The 15679-nt window shown below is 34.9% G+C and overlaps 1 protein-coding gene across 3 annotated transcripts in view; it reads left to right on the top strand.

Annotated features, from left to right (window-relative positions):
- Diaph2 (diaphanous related formin 2) overlaps positions 1-15679 on the top strand; it is an 870804-nt gene that overhangs the window by 371338 nt on the left and 483787 nt on the right. The gene's annotated exons all lie outside the window — the stretch shown is intronic.

The following is a 15679-nucleotide window of genomic DNA, read 5'->3' as shown; positions in this document are numbered from 1 at the left end:
CTCAACAAGAGTCCCAGTATTTACTTTTATTCTTTCAAATAAAGTCACCAAAAAGACTAAACTGGAGCTAAAAAAGAAAGAAATGAAAAGTTTGTATACTCTCTCTCTCTTACCCTCTTAAATTTTTTCTAATGCTTCAGTCACCTTCAGCAGAACACACTGATGTGGTTTCTGAACTAAAGAAAATTACTGCTGGAAGATAAAATTGAAACCAGTTGGAATCCGAATGGGAAAAACAGAGACAATGAAGCTCTGGTTGTTTCCCATTGAGCTCAGCCAGCAACAAACCAAATTGAGATACTCAGTAATATTTTTATGTGCATAAAGTAAGAGAAATGTATTATATAAAATTCAAAGGCTTGGTTTGTGTGTTTTTTGTAGAACTTCCTTTTTTATTTTATCATAAACCAGTGTATCCCAAGTGAAACATTACTAAACAGTGTAGCACCTTATGGGTTCTCATTCAACCCCAATAATAATGGGATTGTAGAAATAAATTTTATGATGTTATTAAGGTTAATTTACTTTGATTGGTATATTACATGTAGACATATGGTAAATTTATGTGAGAATATATGTGGAGTAAAACAAAGGATAGTTACAGTTAGGATTGACACATTTAAGAAACATGAGAAGTATAAATGTGTTTGATTATGTGAATGCTATTTGAAAATCAGAATTACCAATAAAAAATTATAATAGGGCATTTCTAGATGCTATTTCAAATGGGAAGTGTTGAGTATTTCTCACGTGTTCAAAAGTAGAAACAAGAATAAATTGACCTTAGCTGCAAAAGGAAGGGTCTAAGGGACCAGACACATATGAGGTTCCTACTATGTCAGGGGTTGACAGACTATAGCCAATAGGCCAAATCCAACTAGCCAGCTATTTTTGTAAACATGATGTTATTGGAAGCCTGCCCTACTCATACTTCTTGTTAATGGCTGCCTTTACACTAAAATGTCAGAGTTGAGCTGTTGCAATAGAAATTACATGTCTTACAAAGCCTAAAATATTTGCTATCTGGTGCTATACAGATAAAGTTTGGTTGGGCTGGGGATGTGGATCAAGCGGTAGCGTGCTCGCCTGGCATGCATGCGGCTCAGGTTCGATCCTCAGCACCACATACAAACAAAGATGTTGCGTCCGCTGAAAAAACTAAAAAATAAATATTAAAAAATTCTCTCACTCTCTTTAAAAAAAGTTTGGTGACTTTTATATTATGTTACTAGAAGTATTACATGTGTGTCCCATGTATTCTAATAATGCCCCTATGAAACATGTATCAGTACACACATGGTTTAAATAATCTAAATTTTCTGTAATTGAAAACTCACAGCTGCTTTCTTATTAATAACTACCTTTTCATGGTCCTGATCACTCACTTCTCCTACTCCTAGAATTTGGCTTTATTGCTTTTCAGAGGTTCTCTTGGCTGATGCTGGGAGTCAGGAGTAGGGAGGAAGTGGTCGGAAATTAGTCAGCTATTATTCTTTGGCCTGGGCTTTATCATGCCTATGCTTTCTGTGAGCATGTTCTTCTACTCTGCACAACCGTTTTTTTTTTTTTTTTTCAAATCCAAAGACTTCTTTGAGTCCTTGTATCCTTGACATATCTTCCTACCATCTCATTAAAGTTCTTTGGTCATAAGTTATACAAACATCAGGTTTACAAGGCTGGTCTAAGTAGGAATGAAAAGCATCTCAAAGCATTGCTCAATTTCTATTATCTTGTCTTTACTTTTCTCTGAGACTGATAAAATAAACACCCCGTACCTCCTGCAGAGATTACTGATCACCAAACACAGAATTCAAGTTTGGACAAGTAAGGATACCAAACCATATGTTAAAAACAAAGCAACCACAGCTTTGAATTAATTTCTTACATATCTGTCTTAGTCCATTTTGTGCTGCTATAATAGAATATCTGAGTATGGATAATGTCAAAAGAACAAATTTATTTCTTATAGTTCTGAAGGATGGAAAATCCAAGTTTGAGGGGCCAGTATTTGGCAAGGTCTTCCTTGTAGCCTTATCCCATGAGAGAAGACAGCAGGGCAAGTACATGTGTGCATGCAGGAGAGAGGAAAGAGACAAAACATGCCACAAGCATGTATACACACTTCCCATGAACAGTCGTGTGTGTGTGGGAGGGAATCAGACTCACACCAATAACAAACCCATTCCTGTGATCAGGAACCCATGTCTATAATCAATTCCTGGCAATCCCTTTGTGAGTGTGGAGCCCTTATGAACTAATCAGCTCTTAAAGTTCCCACCACTCAGCATGGTTGCTTGTAGGATTACATTTCCAACACATGAGATTTGGAAACACATTCAAACAACAACTATATCCTATCAGAAACATACTATGCATACACCAGTTAGTATGTATAAATATTGTTGTTTTTTCCCGCATAAATGGTAGCGTATATTTCACAGTCTATGCACTCTATTTCATTTGATATTATTTATTAAAGATCATCTCATATCATTTCGTATAGAATGGCCTTGGTCATTGATATAGCAACAGAGTAGTCCATTTAGTAAATGTTCCATAGTTTAACTGTCTTTTTGGAGAAGATTTTCACGTGCTTCAGATTTTTTTGCTATTATATACAATGCCCAATGTATCACAGTTTATTCACTGTGACTCTGATTTATGAACATTTATAATATTTTGCTATTGGCAATACTAATACTTAATGCCTTTTACATAAGTCTTTTTGCACTAGCAGGTGTGTGTGTGTGTATAATGATTCTCTTCTAGGCATAATTATACATACTAGTATAGGATAGTCACTGTTACAAACAGAATAGTCACAGATCCCTTGTTTTTAACTGAGCTGATATCATAGACAATATAAAAATAAGTAAGGCATAATACTTATAATAGTAGTATAGACTTGTGTTATGTTGGGTAGCTATAATTGCTATGGGGAAAAGTGAATCAGGCCAAGGAAATAAGGAGTGTCAAGAGGGAGGCATTACAATATTTAATTGCCTCATCAAGAAAGATCTCTGTGAGAGGATGGCATAGAACAAGATCTAAAGATCTGAAAGAAGTGAAAGACAATCTGAGGATGATAGAACATCATATGCAAGGACTCTTCTCTAAAAAGGAGGTTCGAAATATTTGAAAAAAAAAAGAAGGCATGTGACTGAAGTAGAATAAATGAGAGAAAAGTAGTAGGAAATGAGGTCAGAGTAGCTAAGGAGTGGGTGTGAAATAAAGTAAGGCACTCTAGACTTCTCTAAAGGTTTCAGCTTTTACTCTGAATAAGACAGGAAGCCATTGGAAGGTTTTCAGCAGAGGAATAACATTGATTAGCTAGTTGTCAGGATAGAATGAAGGTGATATGTCATAGTGTAGACCAGTTATGTGGCCACTGAAATACCCCAGGACATACTTGATGGTGAAGAGAAGTGATCAAATCCTAGGTTTGCTGAAGAATGGGATGTGAACTGTGTGAGAGAAGACTCAGTGAAGACTCAATATTTTTTTGGCTTTAATAATTATGATTGTGTCACCATTTGTGGAGACTGAGATGAAGGAGCAATTTTGAGAGTAAGATCCAGACTTCAGTTTTGGATATGCTAAATCTGAGAAACTCATTATATAAATAGCGATATCTAAGAAAAGAAAAGGAACCAGCAAAGCAGCCTCTTTTAGGAAAAGTAGTCCCAGTAGTCCCATTTGAATAAATCTCTGGTGAAATCTACAACTCTGATTTTTTTCTGCTTTTCTAGTACTGTGACCAAAAGACCTGACAAGAGCAATTTTAGAAGATGAATGTTAATTTGGTGCTCACAGTTTCAGAGGTTTCTATCCATAGGTGGCTGACTCCTTTGTTCTGTGCTTGAAGTGAAGCAGAACATCATAGCTGATGGCCATGACAGAGGAAAGCTGCTCGGGAAATCCCCCCCCCCAAGAAGCAAAGAGATACTTAGCTCTGTTAATCTCACCAGGGCTCTCTGGCTCATCAGGGCCAAACTTTATATCCCAGAGACACACCCCAAATGACTCCCCTCTTCCAGCCACAGTCTACCTGCATAGAGTTACCACCCAGTTAATCCCTACCAGGGAATTAATTCACTGCTTAGGTTAAGGTTCTCATAACCCAGTCACTTCACCTCTAAGCTTTTTTGCATTGTTTCACACATGGACTTTTGGAGGACACCTAATATCTAAACAACAACAACTGACTTCTAGACATGCTGAAATGTCCCTGAAACTAACACTTAAAGATCCTGCATTGTCAAGGTGAGACCCTGGCTACAAATGTTGTTTCACTGAGTCTTTTTAAGCACAGTTTGCTGTGTTCTGCATAAGACTAAATTGTGTGCAAGATTTGTACCCATCTAAGATTAACCACATTACATCAGAAAAGCCTGTGTGTAATGAGTTCCCAACTTATATCATCAACAAGAACTGCCCTATTGGCCTAGGGTACTGGATTTTAGCATTGTATTTTATTCCTTTATGCTTTTTCTAGTATTTTTCCATATTTGATTCACCAACCTCTTGGAGTTTATTACTTGACTCATTGATTTGTGACACGAATTATGAGATTTTAGTATAACAGGGAGTTCTGAGCATATGGGATAGCCAGAAAAATGTCACTTGGTACTTACAAATCAAGAGATAACGTGTGGTAAAAGGACTGACTATATCTTGAATAGGCACTTCCTCAAGGTTGAAGGTTAAAGGTTTACAGGAAGAACTTCTGCAAACTCGTTTGTTAAATACTAGTTTTGAGGTAAGAATCAAATCCTCAGTTTGGGTTTTTAAATTGCCCCTTGACATAAGGAAAATTTGTTCCTAGAACCCTAAGACACCTTTATTGGACCTTCCAAAATATACATTACTTGCTAAGCTATGGAGGTCCATTTGAAAATATACAACGTTAGCTATGCACGTTGTTAAACATAGTGTTCTGGTGACATTTAGCAGTGTTCAGTAATTGGCTTAATGAACAGGTGTACAAGTATATTAGTTATGCAGATGTTAATTTGCAGTAACATGTGCTTCCTGATTTTGTGTGTGTGAGGGTTCTTGTATAAACCACAACCAGTAAGATTTGTTCCTTAATTAGGAAATCATTACAAAGTATGTGTGTGTGATTCCTACCATTAGAGCCATTAGTCTTGTTTAATGTGCTCTGAACTTCAGGAACATACCTGATAATGCCATTCCTATTGCTTCAGGTACTATGCAGGTGTCAGGAGGAAACCTGCTTTTCTGTAGGATACCTTAGTGTACAGCTGTACACTAAGGAAAGGGGAAAGGGGAAGTTTCATAGCTACAATATGTAGCATGTAAAAAGAGACAGAAGTGCAATGTTTTATGCATATTACAGCAGCTTTCCCTCTCAAGGTTTGACAAACAAACATGTTATTATACACAAAATAGACTCACAATCAATTGAACACAAAGATGTGGTTCTTTCCCAAACTGAGTAATATTTACCTGCATTTTTATTATTCTCTTCCATATTGTTTGTGATACCTATCTAGGCTTGATCCTCAGGATTTCCCACACTTAACAGTTTATAAAAATTGTCATGTGATTTTTTTCGGTCAAAATTAGAAAACTGCAAAGGCTAATATAGTAAAATCCCATACACCAGCCACCTATAATGAACAGATGAGATCGAACAGATGTCAACATTTAGTTGTATTTACTTCAGATCTTTCCTTTTAAAGAAATAAAACATTAGAGGTAAGTTTTATGATTCCAAGGTTATACCTATTCCGATGGAACTGCTATTATTAATCTGCTTTGTATATATTCATCTATGAACAACACACAAGACAAGTCTCTGTATTATTTTTAATTTAGATGAATGATATTGTACTGTGTGTGCTGTTTTCCACAACTTTTATTTTTCTTCTGTTATACTTGGGATCTGTCCTTGTTGAAATATGTAGCTATAGTAACTAAAGATGTGTTTTGTTTCCTTATATTGATATACCACAGCATTGTTTTATCCTATAACTCTTGGATCTGTGCATTATTTCCAATTTTTGTACTTTTATATACATTGCTTTAGTGTACATCCTTGTTTCCTTGATTTTCCTACATGTTAGGTTTTAGTTATGGTAAGCACACTTTCAAATGATTAGATGTTAGTGTGTAAGGTTGATTCCAGATTTTTTACTACTGTTGTTGTTATACTCAGATTCTTGTTAATAATGTCATCAATACTGGTATACTGAAACTTTTTTTTTTAATTTCCAGTTATATGACTGAAATGATATTTCTTTTAATTATTTTTATTTACATTGCTCTGATTACTGGTATGCTGAGCATCTTTTCATTATTACCTACATGAACTTGGTCAGATGTTTATTTTTTTTTTCCTCATTTGTAAAATGACCGTAGTAACACCTGTCACATAAAGTGATATAAATATTAAATTAGTGCCAGATACCCACTGCAAATATTTAATTAAATGTTTGTTTTGGTGATGATTGTGGTAGGAGGGACTACTAGTACTGTTATTTTTTTATATTTGCCTGTGCTGTTTGTTGTCTGTCTTTTTCCCTTGCCCATTTTTCCATCAAGTTTGTATGATATTTCCAAAAATACAAAGGCAAGGGTGATTCAAAAGAGAAAATGGAAAATAACAAATAAACTTATTGCAGCTATTACAGAACTCAGATATTCCTACCTGACATTGTCATTGTACTCACTTTAACATTATCAGGTAATTAATTGAAATTAAAATGATACCTGCTTCAATTAATTAATTAAAATTATTTTCATGTATTTAGAATCAATTATGGAATTGTATCAACATGTATAAAATTACATTGAAGTTTATGTTGATTGCAGTTCTTTTATTTGTATGATATATCTAAAAGAATGGTCAAACATTTGCTTGTTGAATATATCTATAGGTATATGCATGAAATTATTACAAATTTTCAATATGGTTTTGAAAACTAACATTATTAACTTTCTTTTTATATATGTAGTATAGGATTTATTTATCTTTTAATTCCCCACATATTCTTTATAATATGATACAACATATCAATTGATGCTAATTCAAAAAATACTTTATTGCATAATATGAAACTAAATTATTACAAAAACAGAGAATTCACTGTGTGACATGCGTGTATACATCTAAATTCTCTGGGTATGAATAGAGGAAATCATAAATTTTAGAAATCTTTTGGAGATATTTCCAGAATTTGTAGTTTACATATGATGATGATATATGAGTAGATGTTATGATTTTATGCCACTGTTATGTACACTCTTGTCAAAGCTAACATATAGTAGGTGTTCAACAAAAATTTATTATTTGTTCTTTTTAGCTATATATGATACTAGAATGTATGTTGGCAAATTATACATGCATAGAATATATCTTATTCTATTTTGTACCCTATGCTTGTGGTTGTCCATGATGCAGAGTTACACTGGTTGTGTATTCATTTACAAGGCTAAGAAAGTTATGTCCAGCCAGGTGTGGTGGCAGACTCCTGTAATCCCAGGGGCTGTGGAGGCTGAGACAGAAGGATCATGAGTTCAAAGCTAGACTCATCAACGGTGAGGCACTAAGCAACTCAGTGAGATTCTGTCTCTAAGTAAAATACAAAATAGGGGTGGAAATATGGCTCAGTGGTTAAATGCCCCTGAGTTCAATCCCCAGTATCAAAAAAAGAAAAAAAAGTTATGTCCAATTAATTATGTTTTTTCCTATTCCCCTCCCCCTTCCATTCCCTTGATTTTCCTTTATCTAATCCAATGGATTTCTATTATTCCCTCCCTCTCCAAACTCCCTAGTTTTGGGATCTCATGCACAAATCAAGGAGAACTTCAGTTTTTAGGTTTTGGGGATTGGCTTATTTCACTTACCATGATATTCTCCAATTCTATCCATTTATCAGCAGATGTCATTATTTCATTATTCTTTAAGGCTGAGTAACATTCCATTGTGTATATAACACATTTTCTTTATCCATTTATCTGTTGAAGGACACCAAGGTTGTTTCCATAGCTTAGCTCTTATGAGTTGAGCTGCTATAAATATTGATGTGGCTACATCACTGTATTATGCTGTTTTTAAATCCTTTGGTAGTAGACCAAGGAATGGGACAGCAGGGTCAAATAGTAGTTCCATTACAAGTTTTCTGAGGAATCTCCATATACTTTCCATAGTGGTTGCACCAATTTGCAGTCCCACCAGCAATGTATAAGTGTACCTTTCCCCCATATCCTTCCCAAAATTTATTGTTACTTGTATTCTTTTTTAAAAATATTTTTAAAATTGTCATTGTACCTTTATTTTATTCATTTATATGTGGTGCTAAGAATCGAACCCAGTGCCTCACAAATGCTAGGCAATCGGTCTATCACTGAGCCACAACCCCTACTTGCATAATTTTTTTAATCTCTTTTTAAAAATTTATTTTTTATATATGACAGCAGTATGCATTACAATTCATATTATGCATATAGAGCACAATTTTTCATATGTCTTTTTGTACCCAAAGTTGAGTCACACCACTGGTGTCTTCATACATGTACTTAGGGTAATAATGACCATCGCATTCCACCATCTTTCCTACCCCCATGCCTTCTTCCTTCCCCTCTGACCCCATTGCCCTATCTAGAGTTCATCTAATCTTCCCATGCCCCCCCAACCTCATTATGAATCAGCATCTTTAAATGAGAGAAAACATTTGACATTTTGTTTTTTGGTATTGGCTTACTTAGCATGGTATTCTCCAACTCCATCTATTTACCTGCAAATGCCATGATTTTATTCTCTTTTAATGCTGACTACTATTCCATTGTGTGTGTGTGTGTGTGTGTACACATCACATTTTCTTTATCCATTAATATACTGAAGGGCATCTAGGTTTGCTCTACAGTTTAGCTATTGTGAATTGTGCTGCTAAACATTAATGTGACTGTGTCCCTGTAGTATGCTGTTTTTAAGTTCTTTGGGTATAAACTGAGTAGTGGGATAGCTAGGTCAAATAGTGGTTTCATTCTCAGTTTTCCAAGGATTTCCATACTGCTTTCCATATTGGCTGCACCAATTTCCACTCCCACCAGCAGTGTATGTGTGTGCCCTTTTCCCCACATACTCACCAACACATATTGTTGTTTGCATTCTTAATAGCTGCCATAGCTGGAGTTTGATGGAATCTCAATATAGTTTTAATTTACATTTTTCTAATTGCCAGAGGTCTTGAATATTTTTTTCCATGTATTTTTTGACCATTTATATACTTCTGTGAAGTGTTTCTTCAGTTTCTTTGCCCATTTATTGATTGGGTTATTTTTCTGGTGTTAAGTTTTTTGAGTACTTGGTGTATCATGGAAATTAATGCATTAACTGAAATACTGGTGTTAAAGATTTTCTCCTGTAGGATCTCTGTTCACGTTCTTGATTGTTTCCTTTGCTGTATAGAAGCTTTTTAGTTTGATATCATCCTATTTATGGACTCTTGATTTTATTTCCTGTTCTTTAGGAGTCTTATTTAGCAAATTGTTTCTTAAGCAGACATGTTGGAGAATTGGGCCTACTTTTTCTTCTAGTAATAGCAGAGTTTCTGGCCTAATGCCTAGGTCCTTGATCCACTTAGAGGCAGACTTTTTGTGCAGTGTGAGTGTGTATATTGATTCTGATTGTAGCAAACTATCTCACTAGAACTTTAAGATAAATTAGTTATACATATTTTATTAGAATTTATGGTTAGATATTACTGTGTGAAACATCCAGTTACTCACTTAGAATATCTTAATATTTGCTACAAATTATAAACATTTTTGTCACATGGTCTGTGTATCCAGTGGGATAGCAAAATTTGATAGGGGATTTCTCAACATTTGCCCAAATTAGTTTGGGAAAATATATAACCATGTTTATTTTATTTGTGTCGATGAACATCCCTCAGTTGTAAAGGAATAAATTTATAGTACAATTGCTTATAAAAATCCACGCATTAAAGGAAAGATGAGAATACTCAGTGGGCATTTTATCTTAGATAATGAGTATCTTGATGTTAACGTATCTTTAATAATAATACAAATGTCTTTATTATTAGCATCATTATCTTCCTACAAGACACTATTTTATGTTTCATTATTATTCTGTCGATTAGAAGTGCCAGTTTAAGCACTTGAATTAATTTGATCCATTGGATTCAAACCTAGTTTCAATATGTTTTTTCATTTGCACAGGGAGATAACATTTGACTGGAGGCACTGCTGAGTACCTCAGGACCTTAGGACAATTGATGACAAAGCCAATTCTTGATATTTTTGTACTAAAACTTTTTTTAAAAAAGTCTTCAGTCCATTCTAAGTAATTTCAATTAATTATAGAATTACTGTAATCATTTATTTCAAGTTTTGTAAGCATTAGAAGTGTACATAGAGTAAAATCATTCTATTAAAATGACATTTTGAGTCAAATGGTGGCTCCATTCCCAGCTTTCCAAGAAATCTCCATACTGCTTTCCAAATTGGCTGCACCAATTTGCAGTCCCACCAGCAATGTACAAGTGTACCCTTTTCCCCACATCCTCGCCAGCACTTGTTGTTGTTTGACTTCATAATGGCTGCCAATCTTACTGGAGTGAGATGGTATCTTAGGGTGGTTTTGATTTGCATTTCTCTGACTGCTAGAGATGGTGAGCATTTTTTCATGTACTTGTTGATTGACTGTATGTCCTCCTCTGAGAAGTGTCTGTTCAGGTCCTTGGCCCATTTGTTGATTGGGTTGTTTGTTATCTTATTGTCTAATTTTTTGAGTTCTTTGTATACTCTGGATATTAGGGCTCTATCTGAAGTGTGAGGAGTAAAGATTTGTTCCCAGGATGTAGGCTCTCTATTTACCTCTCTTATTGTTTCTTTTGCTGAGAAAAAACTTTTTAGTTTGAGTAAGTCCCATTTGTTGATTCTAGTTATTAACTTTTGTGCTATGGGTGTCCTATTGAGGAATTTGGAGCCCGACCCCACAGTATGTAGATCGTAGCCAACTTTTTCTTCTATCAGACGGCGTGTCTCTGATTTGATATCAAGCTCCTTGATCCATTTTGAATTAACTTTTGTGCATGGCGAGAGAAAGGGATTCAGTTTCATTTTGTTGCATATGGATTTCCAGTTTTCCCAGCACCATTTGTTGAAGATGCTATCCTTCCTCCATTGCATGCTTTTAGCCCCTTTATCAAATATAAGGTAGTTGTAGTTTTGTGGATTGGTTTCTGTGTCCTCTATTCTGTACCATTGGTCCACCCGCCTGTTTTGGTACCAGTACCATGCTGTTTTTGTTACTATTGCTCTGTAGTATAGTTTGAAGTCTGGTATCACTATACCGCCTGATTCACACTTCCTGCTTAGCATTGTTTTTGCTATTCTGGGTCTTTTATTTTTCCATATGAATTTCATGATTGCTTTCTCTATTTCTACAAGAAATGCCGTTGGGATTTTGATTGGCATTGCATTAAACCTATAGAGAACTTTTGGTAATATCGCCATTTTGATGATGTTAGTTCTGCCTATCCATGAACAGGGTATATTTTTCCATCTTCTAAGATCTTCTTCTATTTCTCTCTTTAGGGTTCTGTAGTTTTCATTGTATAAGTCTTTCGCCTCTTTTGTTAGGTTGATTCCCAAGTATTTTATTTTTTTGAGGATATTGTGAATGGAGTGGTTGTCCTCATTTCCATTTCAGAGGATTTGTCGCTGATATACAGGAATGCCTTTGATTTATGCGTGTTGATTTTATATCCTGCCACTTTGCTGAATTCATTTATTAGCTCTAATAATTTCTTTGTAGACCCTTTTGGGTCTGCTAGGTATAGAATCATGTCATCTGCAAATAGTGATAATTTAAGTTCTTCTTTTCCTATTTTGATGCCTTTAATTTCTTTCGTCTGTCTAATTGCTCTGGCCAGTGTTTCGAGAACTATGTTGAACAGAAGTGGTGAGAGAGGGCATCCCTGTCTTGTTCCAGATTTTAGAGGGAATACCTTCAATTTTTCTCCATTCAGAATGATGCTAGCCTGAGGCTTAGCATAGATTGCTTTTACAATATTGAGGTATGTTCCTGTTATCCCTAGTTTTTCTAGAGTTTTGAACATAAAGGGATGCTGTACTTTGTCGAATGCTTTTTCCGCATCTATCGAGATGATCATATGGTTCTTATTTTTAAGTCTATTGATGTGGTGAATAACATTTATTGATTTCCGTATATTGAACCAGCCTTGCATCCCAGGGATGAATCCTACTTGATCATGGTGCACAATTTTTTGGATATGTTTTTGTATCCGATTGGCCAGAATTTTATTGAGGATTTTTGCATCTAGGTTCATTAGAGATATTGGTCTGTAGTTTTCTTTCTTTGAAGTGTCTTTGTCTGGTTTAGGTATCAGGGTGATGTTGGCCTCATAGAATGAATTTGGAAGTTCTCCCTCTTTTTCTATTTCCTGAAGTAGCTTGAAAAGTATTGGTATTAGTTTTCTCGGTCTATTCCCTAAAGACCTAAAAAGAGCATGCTACAGGGACACTGCTACATCGATGTTCATAGCAGCACAATTCACAATAGCAAGACTGTGGAACCAACCTAGATGCCCTTCAATAGATGAATGGATAAAAAAAATGTGGCATTATACACAATGGAGTATTACTCTGCATTAAAAAATGACAAAATCATATAATTTACAGGGAAATGGATGGCATTAGAGCAGATTATGCTAAGTGAAGCTAGCCAATCCCTAAAAAACTAATGACAAATGTCTTCTTTGATTTAAGGAGAGTAACTAAGAACAGAGTAGGGTTGAAGAGCATGAGAAGAAGATTAACATTAAACAGGGATGAGAGGTGGGAGGGAAAGGGAGAGAGAAGGGAAACTGCATGGAAATGGAAGGAGACCCTCAGGGTTATACAAAAGTACATACAAGAGGAAGTGAGGGGAAAGGGAAAAATAATACAAGGGGGACAAATGAATGTCATTAGAGGGGGCAGAGAGAGAAGAGGCGAGGGGAGGGGAGGGGAGGGGGGATAGTAGAGGATAGGAAAGGCAGCAGAACACAACAGACACTAGTTTGGCAATATGTAAATCAATGGATGTGTAACTGATGTGATTCTGCAATCTGTATATGGGGTAAAAATGGGAGCTCATAACCCACTTGAATCAAAGTGTGAAATATGGTAAAAAAAAAGAGATATATGAGAATCAAAAAAAAAATAAAATGACATTTTGAGGGTATTATGAATTCAGGCGATTTTTAACATGAAATTTTCAATTCTATTCAGATATTTGATGTTTCATTGTTATTCTTTGAACTCTCTATCTAACTCTGTGATTGTGATCCCTGGAGGAATACTTTTTAAAACAAAAAGCCAAAGGCAATAATAGCCACCAGTCAATTAGCTACTTATCATGGTAAAAACATGATTGTTTTAGAAAGCTTGTCTAGTTAAAGAACTATTTTAAGCTTGCTTTTACTATAATGATTCTCAAAGCAGCAGTTCTCACTCATGGAATTCCTGTTTGAACCCAGGATTTAAGCCAAGTTGTATAACACAAGGATTCCAAAAGATTCCAAAAGCAAAACTGTGACTATTGATATTTAGGATGACAAAGTCTAATTTTAAACAATTTGTTCATTTGAAAAGGGGAAAGGATAGACTATATTTTAATGAAAACATGCTTAAGTATGAAGTCATGTATTGAGCATTATTTATGCCTAGGTTAGCCAGGAGTCTGTTTACTGAACATTTTTAATATCCTCTTCATGCTATAGCACTTTCATCTCATATGTACTTGGATACTTAGTCTCCCATACTGGAGATTGAGGTGTATAAAGAAATTAGGATACTTTTCTTCACTATTTCTGTGGCTTCTAAAATTTGCATATGCTTCCAGCAGTAACGTCAATATGATTAAGATATTTTCATAGACAGAAGAAATGATTGTTGAAATGTGATTTCTTCATATACAGTGGTCTTAAGAAACTTAGGGTGTCTGAGAGTGGCTTGAAAATTAGAATAACTAAAATGTGAGGATGACATAGGTGAGACACTGTGCCCTTAGAATGATCCTTTGAGGACACTTGAGTTGATTTTATGTGTCTATGTATGTGATGCTGTGGATTGAACACAGGCTAGCCAAAAGCTCTACCACTGAGCTATATCCCCAATCCTAGTGGTGGATTTTGAAAGAAATAACATTAAATGCAGTTATTCTTTGAGTAATAGCAGTGACTTTGTGTTGAGTTAGCATGGAAACTATTTGCTACCTCTTATAAAATGATAATTTTCCAGTGTAATTATTATCTAGTCTCCTGAGACTATATATCATTTTTAGATTTGTTAAGTCAGGTAAAGCTTAGCACTATTAAGAATTTAGTTATTTAGGTGACTTATTTTGTCTTTTATTTCTATGCTTAGTTGTGTGTATTTTACACCATTCAAACAAAGATAATCTTAATAGACTTGCAATACGTTCATGCATTTAATGCCATGCTGAGATTTTTTTCCCAGATGCCAATGTTCATGAGTACATTGTCTTTGTAAAAAATGTACTATACTAGTAACTTTTCCCTAAGAGAAAAAAAGTTACTTGTAGTATCCTTCACAAGTTTTAGATCACATTTAAATTTTTTTTTTTAATTTATTTGTTTTAGTTTTTGCATAGTACTTGGGATTGAACCCTGGGCTTCCTACATGATAGGCAATTCAGCTAACATGGATCTACACTCCCAGCCCTGAAGTTATATTTTTTAAAGTGCAAAGAAATAGCATAATTGTGGCCCTAGGAATCACTTATACAATTGAGCATCACTCATTTGAGGACAAATGCCTATCAGTGTACTTGTTTGAGAAAAAATTGTCCCTTTTACTTTTCTCACATAATTTGATGGTCCCATTAACCACCACACTATTTTTATAATGGAAGTTGTAAACTGCCAATACTTTAGGACAATGATAGTTGAAGAGGTTCTGTACAGGAAGGGTTTATGGATTTGACTTCTTCTTTATTCGTGTAAGGTTTTTATATTGTTTTCTGTGGTGGCTTCTTTGGAAGGTGTACTGATAGAGATTATGGATAGGTAAAGCCACTCCTTAGCATTACTACTCCTTACAGTTTTTCAGTTTTTTTAAGTCCCTGTGACCATTTGAATTAAAATGTGACCTGAGGAACTCAAAAGTAAACATTTTGTTGAAACAAAACAAACAGTATTTCAAAAATGGGGAAGGAGACAAGGCTAACTTAATCAAAAGACCATCACTTTGAGGTTCAACACACACACACACACACACACACACACACACACACACAATGCTACTGTTTTATTTTATTTATTTATTTTTGAGACAGAGTCTTGCTAAGTTGATGAGGCTGATTTTGAACTTGAAATCCCCTGTTTTAGCCTTGCTGGTTAATAGGATTACAGGCATGTGCCACAACAGTCTGAATTATACCTACTCTTCAAAGTAGAGTCAGCTGGAATTTTTTTTATGGCTACCTGTTTATTAATTAAGTTACCTTAGGTTCTTTAAAGCATTTTCACTGAATTAAAGAAATTTTTGCATATTTTAGAAGAAATCTTTATCTTCCTTTTTTTCTCACTTAGTCCAAATTAGTGAGATTTTATTATATATTTAATTCCATTGTGCTGTAGGTATCTGGTAAAGGAGTAAT

This window comes from Marmota flaviventris, chromosome X (genome assembly GCF_047511675.1).
Source record: "Marmota flaviventris isolate mMarFla1 chromosome X, mMarFla1.hap1, whole genome shotgun sequence".
Lineage (NCBI taxonomy): Eukaryota > Metazoa > Chordata > Mammalia > Rodentia > Sciuridae > Marmota > Marmota flaviventris.
The sequence above is the reverse complement of the archived record's forward strand: the minus strand, read 5'-3'. Positions and strand labels throughout refer to the sequence as shown.